This window comes from Podarcis bocagei, assembly GCF_964188305.1.
Source record: "Podarcis bocagei genome assembly, chromosome: 9".
Classification (NCBI taxonomy): Eukaryota; Metazoa; Chordata; class Lepidosauria; order Squamata; family Lacertidae; genus Podarcis; species Podarcis bocagei.
The window spans coordinates 81,244,092-81,257,042 of NC_138134.1; the positions used below are offsets into that span (position 1 = coordinate 81,244,092).

The 12,951-nt window shown below is 49.5% G+C and overlaps 1 protein-coding gene across 5 annotated transcripts in view; it reads right to left on the reverse strand.

The window, feature by feature from the left end:
* LOC308594847 (maestro heat-like repeat family member 5) overlaps positions 1-12,951 on the reverse strand; it is a 62,363-nt gene that overhangs the window by 36,371 nt on the left and 13,041 nt on the right. The window lies entirely within an intron of this gene.

Consider the following 12,951-nt stretch of genomic DNA (forward strand, 5'->3'; position numbering starts at 1 on the left):
GTATGTGCAGCTGGGGTAACAAAGGAAGTGGCTTTGTGCTGGTAGCTATCCCTTCCTCAACTGGCTTGTAGTTAGAAGGAGAAAAGGCAGAGTTGAGGCATGCGTGAGCTGGGCTGGGAGCAGGGGGCCGGCAGAAGCCTGAGAGGGAGAGACATGCTTTATTTCTGTTTGAAACCAAGGCTGTGACTATGGGAGAAGCAAGACTTTTTGGGGTTAATACATTGGTAGCTTGGTTTTCAAATTTAATCCGTTCCGGAAGACTGTTCCAAAACCAAAGCATTCCAAAAGCAAGGTGCGCTTTCCCATAGAAAGTAATGCAATATGGAATAATCTGTTCCAGACTTTTAAAAACAACCCCTAAAACAGCAATTTAACATGAATTTTACTATCTAACGAGACCACTGATCCCTAAAATGAAAGCAATAGGACTTCCGGGTTAGCGCCATCGGCAAATGGCGGAGTTCCTCTGACCAGAGGAACTGGCTCCGTGGAAACTGGGTCTTCCCGCTGCGGCAAAGGTGGGGACCCGCTAGAAATCCCAGGCAGAGGAAGCCTGGGAACGTGGGGTTCGGCAGGGCACCAAGAGCGCGCCCCTACTCACGGGGAACCCCATTTCAGGGTTCCGGAGTGAAGTGGGGTGAGCGACGCGGTGCTGCGAACTGATTGCTACTTTCACGGAGTGAAGCCACATAGCCATTGCCGGAGAGCGCTGACTTTTTCCTGTGGACAATTGGATTTAAAACAAGTACTGTCAGGGGTTTAGGAGCAGAGGCACGGGCAAGGGAGGAAACAGAGAGCGAAGGGGAGGAGGCAGAAGAAAAGATGAGTGATGACGACGACCCGAGATCTCCTAGTCTTTCCAGTGAATCAGAGGATTCACAGAAAGGAGCACCAGTGGCCAGGGCAAGGGGGGAGTCAAGGGGGGCACCCCAGGAAGATAGAGCCAGAAGGGACTCAGGGGGGAGCAGCTGGAAATCGGGACCAGCGTCACCGCCAGGAAGCAGGGAAGAGGAAGGGAGCCAGGGGGGAAGCGCTGGCAGCTCACCACAGGAGGGAGGGCATGAGTCAGGAGTGGCCACACCTCCATCGGGGAGCGAAGAAACGGTTAAGAGGAAGGTGGAAGGTTGGGCGCGCGCGCCAAGTTCAAATGCAGAGGAAGGCGGCGCAGTAAGCAGCCCCGAAAGGGAACCAGGTCCTAAAGCCCGGCGCAAGGAGGCAGGAGGGTCCGGGTCAGCGTCAGAAGAATCCCGGAAGGAGGAGGCCCCGGGGGGTAGAGGGACCCAGAGGAGGACAGTCAGGCGGAAAAGGTGGAGCAAGGCTAGGATATTAAGCTGGTGCTCACGGGGCGGAGACTCAGACGGAGCTTCGCCGATCTAGCTACTAGACGTAGAGTTTGCGCGCAGCAGCGTGAGAATGGAAACTGTAATTCAATAAAGACTTTTACTTAATGATCGCTGGCTAGCGTGATCCTCTGTGAGCTAGGATCTTCAAGCAGCTCTGACAGTAAGCTCCGTCTCTCCATTGTGGGCATCTACAGCCTCGAGGAGGGGAGAGAAACAGGTGCCTACTAGCGAGCTCACGAACGGCAGACGACATGACGGCTGAGCAGCAGATAGAGGACCTCAGAAAAGCAGTGGCACAACTGAACGCCGAGGTTCTCGCATCCAGGAAGAGAGAGGAGGAGGCAGCTGCCGCCTGCAGGGATCTCCAGGTCAGGTTAGACATGCTGACAAAGCAGACACCCCGGCAGGAGGGAATTGGGTTGGCGAGACGGACAGGCGGGCTGGTCTCTCACTTCGATGGGAACCTGCAACAGTATCCCAACTTTAGAGCCGACGTACTGTGCGCACTGCAACTGCTGCATAAAGACTTTAGAGATGAACAAGAGAGAGTGGGGTTCATCATGTCCCATCTGCATGGGGATGCGAAAGCATGGCTACGCAATTTATGGAGAGATAAGGATCCGGCGCTCCAGAATGCGGATGCCTTTATTAAAGCGATGGATGGGTGCTTTTTATCAAGTATTGACGTGGATCTTGCACGGAAGGAGGTGCATGGGCTGAGACAAGGGAGGGCCAGCGTCAGGCAGTATCATGCCCGCTTTTTCGCCTTGGTCAGTGCCCTGGAATGGGACAGAGATTCGGCTCCTGTAAGAGACCTCTTTTGGGAGGGGCTGCACAACTCGATTAAAGATGAGATCGCGAGGGGGGAGAGACCCCGAACCACCCAGGAGGTCGTTCAGAGGGCACTGGCAGTGGGGGTGAGGCTGGAAGGACGTCCGTGGAGCAAGGACGAAGGGCGTGGAGGGCGCGAACCAGCCGGGGGCCCCTCCTTCCTTCCCAGAGAAGCAGCGCGGGCGCAATCCACGCCTCCGCCAGGAGGAGGAGCCGAACCTATGGAGGTTGGAGGTGCAAGGGCTCAGTCAGCAACCAGAGCCCTAGCACCGGCAGCAGTGAAAGCGAAGCCTCCTAGAGGGAACAGGAAGTGTTACGTCTGTGAGGAACCAGGGCATATGGCAAAAGAGTGTCCCCAGAGGCCCCACAAGCTCACTGCAGCCTCAGCAATGGTGACTGCAGCAACGCAGCAAGGAGGACCACAGCAGGGAAACGACGCAGTCTGGCTGGAGGAAGAGGCACTGGGGCCCAGCCAGACGTGTTAGTGACGCAGTCCCCAGAGATTTTACAGCCCGTGAACCCCCTCCCGCCCAAACCAGTAGTGAGGCTCACAGCATCTCTCCAGCTGCCCAATGGAATCACCATAGACGTGCCAATCACCATTGACTCAGGCAGCAATGCGGACTTTATAGGGCAGGACTTTGTCGACAGGCACGCTGTGCAGTTGCTGCCGGCCACACTGCCCCTGCAGGTTGTCACGGTGGATGGCAGGGAGCTGCTCGGGGGGCAAGTGGTGAAGCAGACGCCACCAATGGTGATGCGACTTGGGAATCACAGAGAAATCATCAGCTTCAACGTCACTCAACTATCTGACACGCCCGTTGTATTGGGCATGAGTTGGCTGGACAAGCACAGCCCAACGATGGCTTGGTACCAGAGGCAGCTGACCTTCGGCTCTTCCTTTTGTGCTGAACACTGCATCGTGCCCAGGCAGGAAGGAGAGGAAGAGGAGTCACAGCTGCTGCTCGGCACGCTGCAAGCGATTCCCCACAAGTACGCTGAATTTTTGGAAGTTTTCTGCGAGAAGGAGGCAGACAGGCTACCCCCTCACAGACCATATGACTGCAAAATTGACCTGCTGCCGGGGGCGGCGCTGCCTAAAGGGAGACTGTATTCCATGTCAGAGGACGAACTGCAAGAACTCAAGGAGTTCATTGATCATAATTTGCAGCGCGGCTTCATCCGGGAGTCCAAGGCAGTGGGGGGCAGTCCCGTATTCTTTGTTAAGAAGCGGGACACGCCCCAAAAGAGACTCGTAGTGGATTACAGGATTTTGAACAGTGTGACTAGGCCATCGGACTTCCCCATGCCCCGAATTGACGACCTCCTCGCAAAGGTACGGAAGGGCAGAGTGTTCACCAAGTTGGACCTGCGGGGGGCGTACAACCTCATTCGCATGCGGGAGGGTGATGAGTGGAAGACAGCCATGTTCACGCCACTGGGGACCTACGAATATAGAGTTATGCCTTTTGGATTGCAAAATGGCTCCCACGTTTTTCAAGCATTTATGCATCACGTGTTGGCGGGACTTCTCTACAAGACGTGCGTCTGTTTCTTAGATGACATCCTGATCTTTTCGGAGTCGCAGCAGGAGCATGACAAACACGTCAAGGAAGTGCTGAGCAGGCTAAAGCAACATAGGCTCTACGCCAAGCTGGAGAAGTGCCAATTCGACGTGACGGAGGTGGATTTTCTGGGCTACAAGCTGTCTGACAAGGGGCTCGCCATGGACAGCGCCAAGGTTCGAGCGGTGTTGGATTGGAAGAGCCCGCGCAACCGGAAGGAGGTCCAACGGTTTGTCGGCTTTGCGAACTTCTATCGCAAGTTTATCAAGGGCTTCGCGATGCAGACGGCGGCCATCACTGACACGCTTAGCTCCAAGAAAAAGAAGTTCATTTGGACAGAGCAGGCGGAGCAGTCCTTTCAGGCACTCAAGCGTCTCTTCGCGTCGGAAGAGCAGCTGCTTCATGTCAACCCCAGCAAGCCGATGAGGGTGGAGACAGACGCTTCGGACAGAGCCGTGGGGGCGGTCCTGCTGCAGAAAGACCCGCAGGGGGTGTGGCGACCGGGAGCGTTTTACTCCAGGAAGCTCAGCAAGTCCGAGCAGAACTACACCATATGGGACAGGGAGTTGCTGGCCATTCATGCAGCGTTCAAGGCGTGGAGGCACTTTCTGATCGGCGCCAAGCACACGGTGCAGGTTTGCACGGACCACAAGAATCTAGAGCACTGGCGCACGGCACAGTTCCTGAATCAGAGGCAGATACGTTGGGCTGAGTTCTTTGCGAACTTCGACTTCCGAATAGAGTATGTCCCGGGGGACACCAACATCATGGCAGACGCTCTCTCCCGTAAGCCACAGTATCTGGAGGACGCAACACCAGCGGCCGCCATGCACATCTTCGCACCGACAGTGTGGGCGTGCGCCGCGGCGACCGTGGACCTAGAGGCGGTGCGACGAGCGTTGCAGGGGGACTCCTTCGCACGAGCAAAGATGGCAGAGGTGCAAAGGGGCAAGGCAGCGGCCGACGGTTTCCAGCTAAGAGATGGATTGCTCATCCGTAAAGGGGCCATCTACGTGCCGGGAGACGAACTTCGAGCCAAGGTGCTGCAGCAGCTGCACGACGCGCCCACGGCCGGGCACTTTGGCAAGGAGAAGACGGTGGAATTAGTAGCCAGGGATTTCTGGTGGCCTGGAATGAGAGGGGAGGTCGCAGACTACGTGGCGAGGTGTGACACCTGCCAGAGGGCCAAACCGGTGCACAAACCGCCGGCCGGACTGTTGGAACCGCTGCAAACTCCGGTCGAACCTTGGGAAAGGGTGGCCCTGGACTTTGTCACGGATCTGCCCAGCTCAAGGGGCAAGACGGCAGTGCTGGTGGTGGTGGACCTGTTTTCCAAGATGGCCCATTTCATTCCGTGTGCTAAGGTGGCCACGGCGGAGCAAACCGCCAAACTGTTCATAGACCACGTGTTCAAGGTTCACGGTCTGCCACGGTCTATTCTGTCCGACCGGGGGCGGCAGTTCATCTCGAATTTCTGGCAGAAGCTGATGGGCTTCCTGAACGTCAAGATCAACCTGGCGTCGGCGAGACACCCGCAGACCAACGGGCAAGCGGAGCGGGTCAATGCCATCATGCAGCAGTACCTGAGATGTTATGCAAATCAACAGCCTGCGACGTGGGTGGATTACCTGCCGCTTGCCGAATTCGCCTACAACAACACGAAGCACGTGTCCACGGGGGTCACGCCGTTCTTCGCCAACAACGGGAGACACCCCAGAACCTTCCCGGGACTGGAAAGAATGGGGGAGGGGGAGCCGCAGACAGCAGATGCGTTCGCGTCGGAGCTGCAGGAAGTCCACGATCAGCTGAGGCGCCACCTGGAGCTGGCCAAGCACGCATACAAGGTACAAGCAGACAAGCACAGAAGGGTTGGAGAAGAGCTCCACGTGGGAGACTGGGTTTGGTTAGCAGCCCACGCAGTGCCGGCCAGGTCGTTGGCCAAGAAGAAACTAGGGCATAAGCAACTGGGGCCCTACCAAGTCGAAGAGCAGGTCAACCCGGTAGCTTTCAGACTGGCACTTCCGGAGGGTTCCAGGATGCATCCGGTATTCCACAGATCGGTGCTCACTCCCTACAAGGCACCGCACAGGTTCCAGGAACCCGGAACGGCGCCGAGTCCGGCCAGAGACAGAACAGGGCACGCGGGAGTGGCACAGAAGGAGCGCATCAACGAAGTCACGGAGATTTTGGACTCCAGATGGGGGGAAGAGGGGGTAGAATACTTTCTCGCCAAGGAGGGCACCCCGGCCAGTGCGAACAGCTGGGTGCCGGGCTACGCCTTAGACGAACCTCTGCTCAAAGACGAGTTTCATGCCCTCTTCCCACATAGACCTATGCCAGCAGACTTTTTCGACGACTGGCTTTTCACGCCCACGCTTTCGGCCAGCACGTTCCGGGGGTTCGACTCGGACGAGGAACCGACACGAGACGTCCGTTCCCCGGAGGGGTCACCCTCGGGATCCGCCTCGGAACCCTCGTATTGGTGGGACGATAGGCCAGAGGAGCAGTTCCGCAGAAAGTGGCTGGAATGCTCAGGACGAGCAACGCCGCCAGGAGGAAGTGAGGGAGAGACGGACATGGACATTTTCGGGGACGACCCTGGTTTCGAGCACGGCGGCACAGAGATGGAAGCGGAGGTGACCGTCGTCGACGAGAGCAGGGAGGAAGAACCGGAAGACTTCAGATGGAGGCCCGCCACGGGAAGCGACCGATATCCGACGTTCGTCCCTTTGCAACAGCAGCCCCCAGCTCCAGCACCGGAAGGAGGGGAGGGGGGAATGGGGGGCTTCGAGGGGGGGATGGATGTCAGGGGTTTAGGAGCAGAGGCACGGGCAAGGGAGGAAACAGAGAGCGAAGGGGAGGAGGCAGAAGAAAAGATGAGTGATGACGACGACCCGAGATCTCCTAGTCTTTCCAGTGAATCAGAGGATTCACAGAAAGGAGCACCAGTGGCCAGGGCAAGGGGGGAGTCAAGGGGGGCACCCCAGGAAGATAGAGCCAGAAGGGACTCAGGGGGGAGCAGCTGGAAATCGGGACCAGCGTCACCGCCAGGAAGCAGGGAAGAGGAAGGGAGCCAGGGGGGAAGCGCTGGCAGCTCACCACAGGAGGGAGGGCATGAGTCAGGAGTGGCCACACCTCCATCGGGGAGCGAAGAAACGGTTAAGAGGAAGGTGGAAGGTTGGGCGCGCGCGCCAAGTTCAAATGCAGAGGAAGGCGGCGCAGTAAGCAGCCCCGAAAGGGAATCAGGTCCTAAAGCCCGGCGCAAGGAGGCAGGAGGGTCCGGGTCAGCGTCAGAAGAATCCCGGAAGGAGGAGGCCCCGGGGGGTAGAGGGACCCAGAGGAGGACAGTCAGGCGGAAAAGGTGGAGCAAGGCTAGGATATTAAGCTGGTGCTCACGGGGCGGAGACTCAGACGGAGCTTCGCCGATCTAGCTACTAGACGTAGAGTTTGCGCGCAGCAGCGTGAGAATGGAAACTGTAATTCAATAAAGACTTTTACTTAATGATCGCTGGCTAGCGTGATCCTCTGTGAGCTAGGATCTTCAAGCAGCTCTGACAAGTACCCATGAGTAGAAACGGAAAATTGGATCAAGAAATATCTTAATTTGGCACCGAAGCGGGAAGGTTCAAAACAGGAAGTCCGCCTTCCGCTTTTTGTACATAGACTGAAGCAAAAACCTTGTAAGCTAAAGCCTGGAAAGTCGTTAAAAAAAGTCTAAATTTCCTTCATTTATAACTACTGAAACCCCCTTGGAAGCAGGAGAAAAGGGGGGGGGGGACTTTGTTTAACGCCTGCAGGAGAGGGAGTGAAGAAAGATAAGTTTCCACCGTCTCTAACCTGGGAACGGGGTGTCAGAGACAGAAATTGTTGGAGAGGTTTATTGACTGTGAATGGAATACTTTGACAGATAGCTAAAGAAGAGAAATAAACTGATTCCAATGTTGCCTTTTGCATTCTAAAGAAACAAAATATCTGAAAAATGAAAGTAATTTTCCCTTGTTGGACTTGCTTTAAAAAGATGGATACAAATAGAAATTGTCTCCTCTAGAGGGAGCTTGCTAAATTGTTGCTGCAGTCTACTTGAGGACACTACAGCTGTGAGATTAAGATCGTGGGACCAGTCCTTTTGACCTTGACTAAATATGAGCTGGGAGAAAGTTTTGGTGCTTGCTTTATGCAAGACAAGTGCTTTGTTGGAACAGATGCATGAGAAGGTGGATTTGATGAATGAGAAAATGGATTTGATGACTGTTGTGGTCAATAACTGTGGACAAACAGGGAATATTGATACAGAAACCATTCAGGGACCAACTCAGGAACCTGTATTGATTGGGCAAGTGCAGAAGATAATGGAGGAGGTTGCGGTTGCACCTCAAATAATACAAATGGAGAGACCCGAGGCCCTGCAGGAGCATAAGCCGCTGTTTTTGAAGATAGAAGTTGGAGTGGGCCAGGGGGAGTCTGGAGCTGAGGAGGTTCTTAATTTTGGAGAGACTTTGAAATATGCTTTTAAATATTTTTTGGATTACATTGATGACTGTGGGGAGTGGGATTGTGGGGAATGGGCTGGTCTGATGAAGGGAGACGGAGATCATTTTGGGTTGGAACCTCCCAGAGACCTACTCCTCAATGAGAAAGGAAAGAAATTAAGAAAGAGACCAACAAAAGACAAGGAAAAGTGCAGGTATAAACAACAAGAAGAAGATCTGCAGAAGGGACATGGAAGAGACTTAAGGGCCTCGGACATAAGACTACCGGGTTGATGGACTAGATGGAATGGACAGTAAGGACTGACATGACCCAAGACCAGGAAGAAGAGACGTTGGATGAGAATTGGAAGAAAATTTATAAAGAAAAATTTTTATTTAGGGAATTAGCCTAAAATTAATGAATATTAGGGAAAATGTTGGAATGAAACTATATGGCTCTAGTAGAAATGATATCAGGAGTTATGTATAATTGAGTATTAAGTTTCAAGCTCTAAGGTATTTTACGGTAAGATAAGGTTAAATAAATTAAGGTAATTTGAATAACAGAATATGGGGGAAAGATGGAAAGGATTTGTTGAGTTAATTAATAGGTTAAATTGTTAAGATAAATTATTTAATAAAAATTGAGAAAGATGGAAAGAATTTGCTGAAATAACTAATTAAACTAGAACACAAAAAGGGAGGTGTGAGGAGGTCAATGAAACAAGCAAATGGAAGTTAAAGATATGTAATATGGGATTTGTGTCTTCCCCCCCCTTTTTATCTTTTTGCTGTATTGTTGTATTGGTTTTTATGTTTTGCTTTTTTTCTTCTTTTCTATGTATTGCAGTGTTGTTGTTTTTCCCCCCTGTAACTCTGAAACTATTAATAAATATTATTATTTTTTTTTTAAAAGGGACTAAAAGGAGTGAAAGAAACTGAGTAATACTAGCTGAGATTTGATACTAAATATACTGGTGCAATTGTGATTTTAAAAAAAAGGGGGGAAAGGCGACACTTTGGACTAACATAATATAAATAGTAACTATTTCCCTCTAGAGGAGGACTTTGAAATTGCTACAAGGAGTGGAATTTTCCAACTCTAAAGATAAGACTCTGGGACTGTAGAATTGACATTGAAGGGCTTAAGTGTTATGGCAGATGGAAAAGAAAAAATAGATTCGCCAATCCAAGAAAAAACAACAAGGTCTGGGAAGTCCTGGCGAAGAGCCTCTACATCTGGCCCTCCTGCCTCATCTGTAGCTGTATTAACGCACTCAAAACCAAAAGGAATGATTTCAGAAGAGGCTCTGGCACTTGCTCTGAGCAAAATAAATGAATCATTGGAACAAATGAATAAAAAATTGGATCAAAATACACAAAGTATAAATAGTTTGGGACAAAAAGTTAATTCTAATACAGAAGCTATTGAGAAATTGATTCAGGAGTCTAATTCAACTCGACAGATTGCAGAGGAAGTTAAGGAAAAGGTTGTTGCTGTGGAAGCGAACAACTGGAAACAGAGAGAGTTCTAGACCTGCAGAAGCAACTTGAGGACCATAAGTTGGCGCTTTCTATGATTGAGCTCAAGGAGAAACAGACAAACTTGAGGATTAGAGCGGTACCTGAACTGGAAAAAGACTCTTTGATAGACTATCTCATGGAAGAATTTGCAGACCATTGGGACCTGGATTTGGGAAAAGAGGAGTTCAGAATTGTGAGGGCCTTCAGACTTGGAAGAGGAGGGAAGAAGGAGAAGAATAGAATAAGAGACTGTGTGATTACCCTCCGATCTAAAGAAGAGAGGGATAAAATTTTGGGCTGGCATTGCGAGAAGACTTTGGTAATACATCAGTCAAGAGTGGAAATATTTAAAGATATCCCAAAACATCTTCTGGACCTTAGGTCCAATTTTGGAGATCTGGTTGCTCTGTTGAGAAGGAACAAAATTATCTTCAGGTGGGAATTCCCTCAAGGCCTATCCTTCAGTTTCAAAGGAAGGAAAATAAAAATAAGATCAGTAGAAGATAAAATAAAGAAGACCTACAGAAGGGAATTGGAAAAGAGCAAACAGCATTGGACAGAAGATCACCAGATAGAGGATCAGAGCAAAGAGCATTGGAGAGAAGATCATCAAACAAGGGAACGTTGGACATATCAACATTATCCTTTGGATTGGACCCCCCAGTGAACGTGCCACCATCACTACCAACAGAAGAGGAGCAAGCATTGGGTGCAGTTGGGGGGACATCAAAGTAACCACATGATGGCGCTGCAGGTCTTGAGTTGGAATGTTAATGGACTGAACAGCCCGGAAAAAAGGCGGAGAGTATTTCATTTATTGAAAAAAGAGCATTTGGACTTGATTTGTTTACAAGAAACACATGTGACAAGGTTACACAGGAAGTTATTGAATAACAAAAGATTAGGCCAAGAATTTATCTCTTCGGATAAAGTTAAAAAAAGAGGAGTGGTCCTCTACGCAAAGGAGAGTCTATCACCAAAATTTATATTTAAAGATGATCAAGGAAGATTTGTAGCAATTGAAATTCAAACGCAAGGAGAAAAATTCTTGATAATAGTTATTTACGCACCAAATGAAGGTAAATCGGAATTCTTTAAAAAGTTACATGAGACCCTGATGGACTATATGGATTACAATATGATTTTGATGAGAGACATGAATGGCGTAGTGTCTACAAATATGGATAAGGCACAAAGACAGTTACCAAGGATGGAAGACTACCAAAAACTTTCTTTGATATGACTGAAAATATGGACTTAGTTGATATTTGGAGAACGAAGAACCCTCTGGGAAGAGAGGGAACTTTCTTCTCCGAGGCTAAAATGACATGGACAAGAATTGACCAAATTTGGGTAACTAGAGGACTGGTTCCGAAGACTAGCAAAGTTGAAATCTACCGTAAGACCTGCTCCAACCATAATGCCGTGAAGATGGAAATGAAATTGATGCCAATCGGTTCCTTTAGATGGAGGATGAATGATACTTTGTTTAGGAATGAAGAATTTACTAAGAAGGCCCAAAAAACTTTGAGAGACTATTTTGAGATAAATATGAACACTACTGTGGAAAAAAGAGTAATCTGGGATGCAAGTAAAGCTGTCATGAGAGGATTTTTGATACAACAGAATGCAATTAAGAAGAGAATGCAAAATGAGAAAAAAGACAAAATCCTGGAAAAAATAAAGGAAGGAGAGAAGAAATTGAGGGTGAAACCAAAGTCCCAGGAGATTTTAAAAGAGATAAAGTTATATCAAGTACAATACATGAAAATGATGAATCAGGAAATAGAATGGAAGATCAAACAGATGAGACAAAAGACATTTGAATCGGCAAATAAGTGCGGGAAATTGTTGGCTTGGCAAATGAAAAAAGACAAAAACTTAATACCATTACGAATTTGGAAGTGGAAGGAACTATATACACAGGAGAAGCAGAAAGAAATGGATATTGATAAATTTTTGAAAATGAATGGACTACAAAAAATTTCCCAAGAAAACAAATTAATGCTGAATTATAAAATAACGGAACAGGAAGTAGAAGGGGCCATTCAGAACATGCAATTAGGTAAATCTCCAGGACCGGACTTCTAGATATTACAGATCTTTGAAAGAATGGTTAATACAACCTTTAAAGGAAGTCTGTAATGAAATATTGGAAGGGAAAAGGGCACCAGAGTCGTGGAAGGAAGCGTACATTACACTTATACCGAAAATAGAGACTGAAAAGACGCAGCTCAAGAACTACCGCCCCATATCACTGCTCAATGTGGATTATAAAATCTTTGCAGACATTTTGGCTAAAAGATTAAAAAAGGTGTTAGCAGAAGAAATCCATAAAGATCAGGTGGGCTTTCTTCCGGGCAGACACTTGTCTGACAATACGAGGAATATAATTAATATCTTAGAAAAATTACAAGTGAAGATTAATATTAAAGCAGTTTTGAAAGCCTTTGACAACATTTCCTGGAGTTTTATGAAGAAGAATTTATTGGGGATGGGGGTTGGTCAAGGTTTTGGAAATGGTATAGGTGCAATTTACTCAGAACAAAAGGCCAAATTAATTGTGAATAATGTAGTTGTCAGGGAACTGCCATCGGAGCCAAGAGTGGAGGTAAGGCTCCCTGACCATGCAGGAGAAGGGACCAGTAGAGGGAGAGAGACCACTCCCTTTGGGGAAGGTAATCAGCGTGACACCGGGGAGGAAGGGGATCAGGGAAGGACTTCGGAGAGAGGGCTCCAAGACTCTTCCACAGAGACCAGCGGGGAGAGTCCAGGACCTCCGCTGGCTACGCCTACTCTGCGCAGGAAACTTCCGTGCAGGGAGGCTAGGCGGAGACTGGGCGTCAAGGAATTTTTATGTTGGAAGAAGTTCAGGAAACGCCCACTGACGGATTCTGCCAGTGACTGACACAGCCATGGAGAAAGGGCTGTCCAGCCAGGGAAAGGTTTAGCCAGGCAACGTTGCCTAGAGCTTCAGCATCCTTTACGCACGAGCAACCCCAATTCCCATTACAGTAGTGACGGAAGAATTTAAGACTGAGAAAGGAGCACGACAAGGTTGCCCAATCTCTCCATTGCTTTTTATATCGGTCCTGGAGGTTTTGTTAAATATGATTAGAAGGGACCAATTGGTAAAAGGTATACAAGTGGGAGCCAAACAGTACAAATTGAAAGCATTTGCTGATGACTTGGTATTGACTTTACAGGAGCCAGAATCAG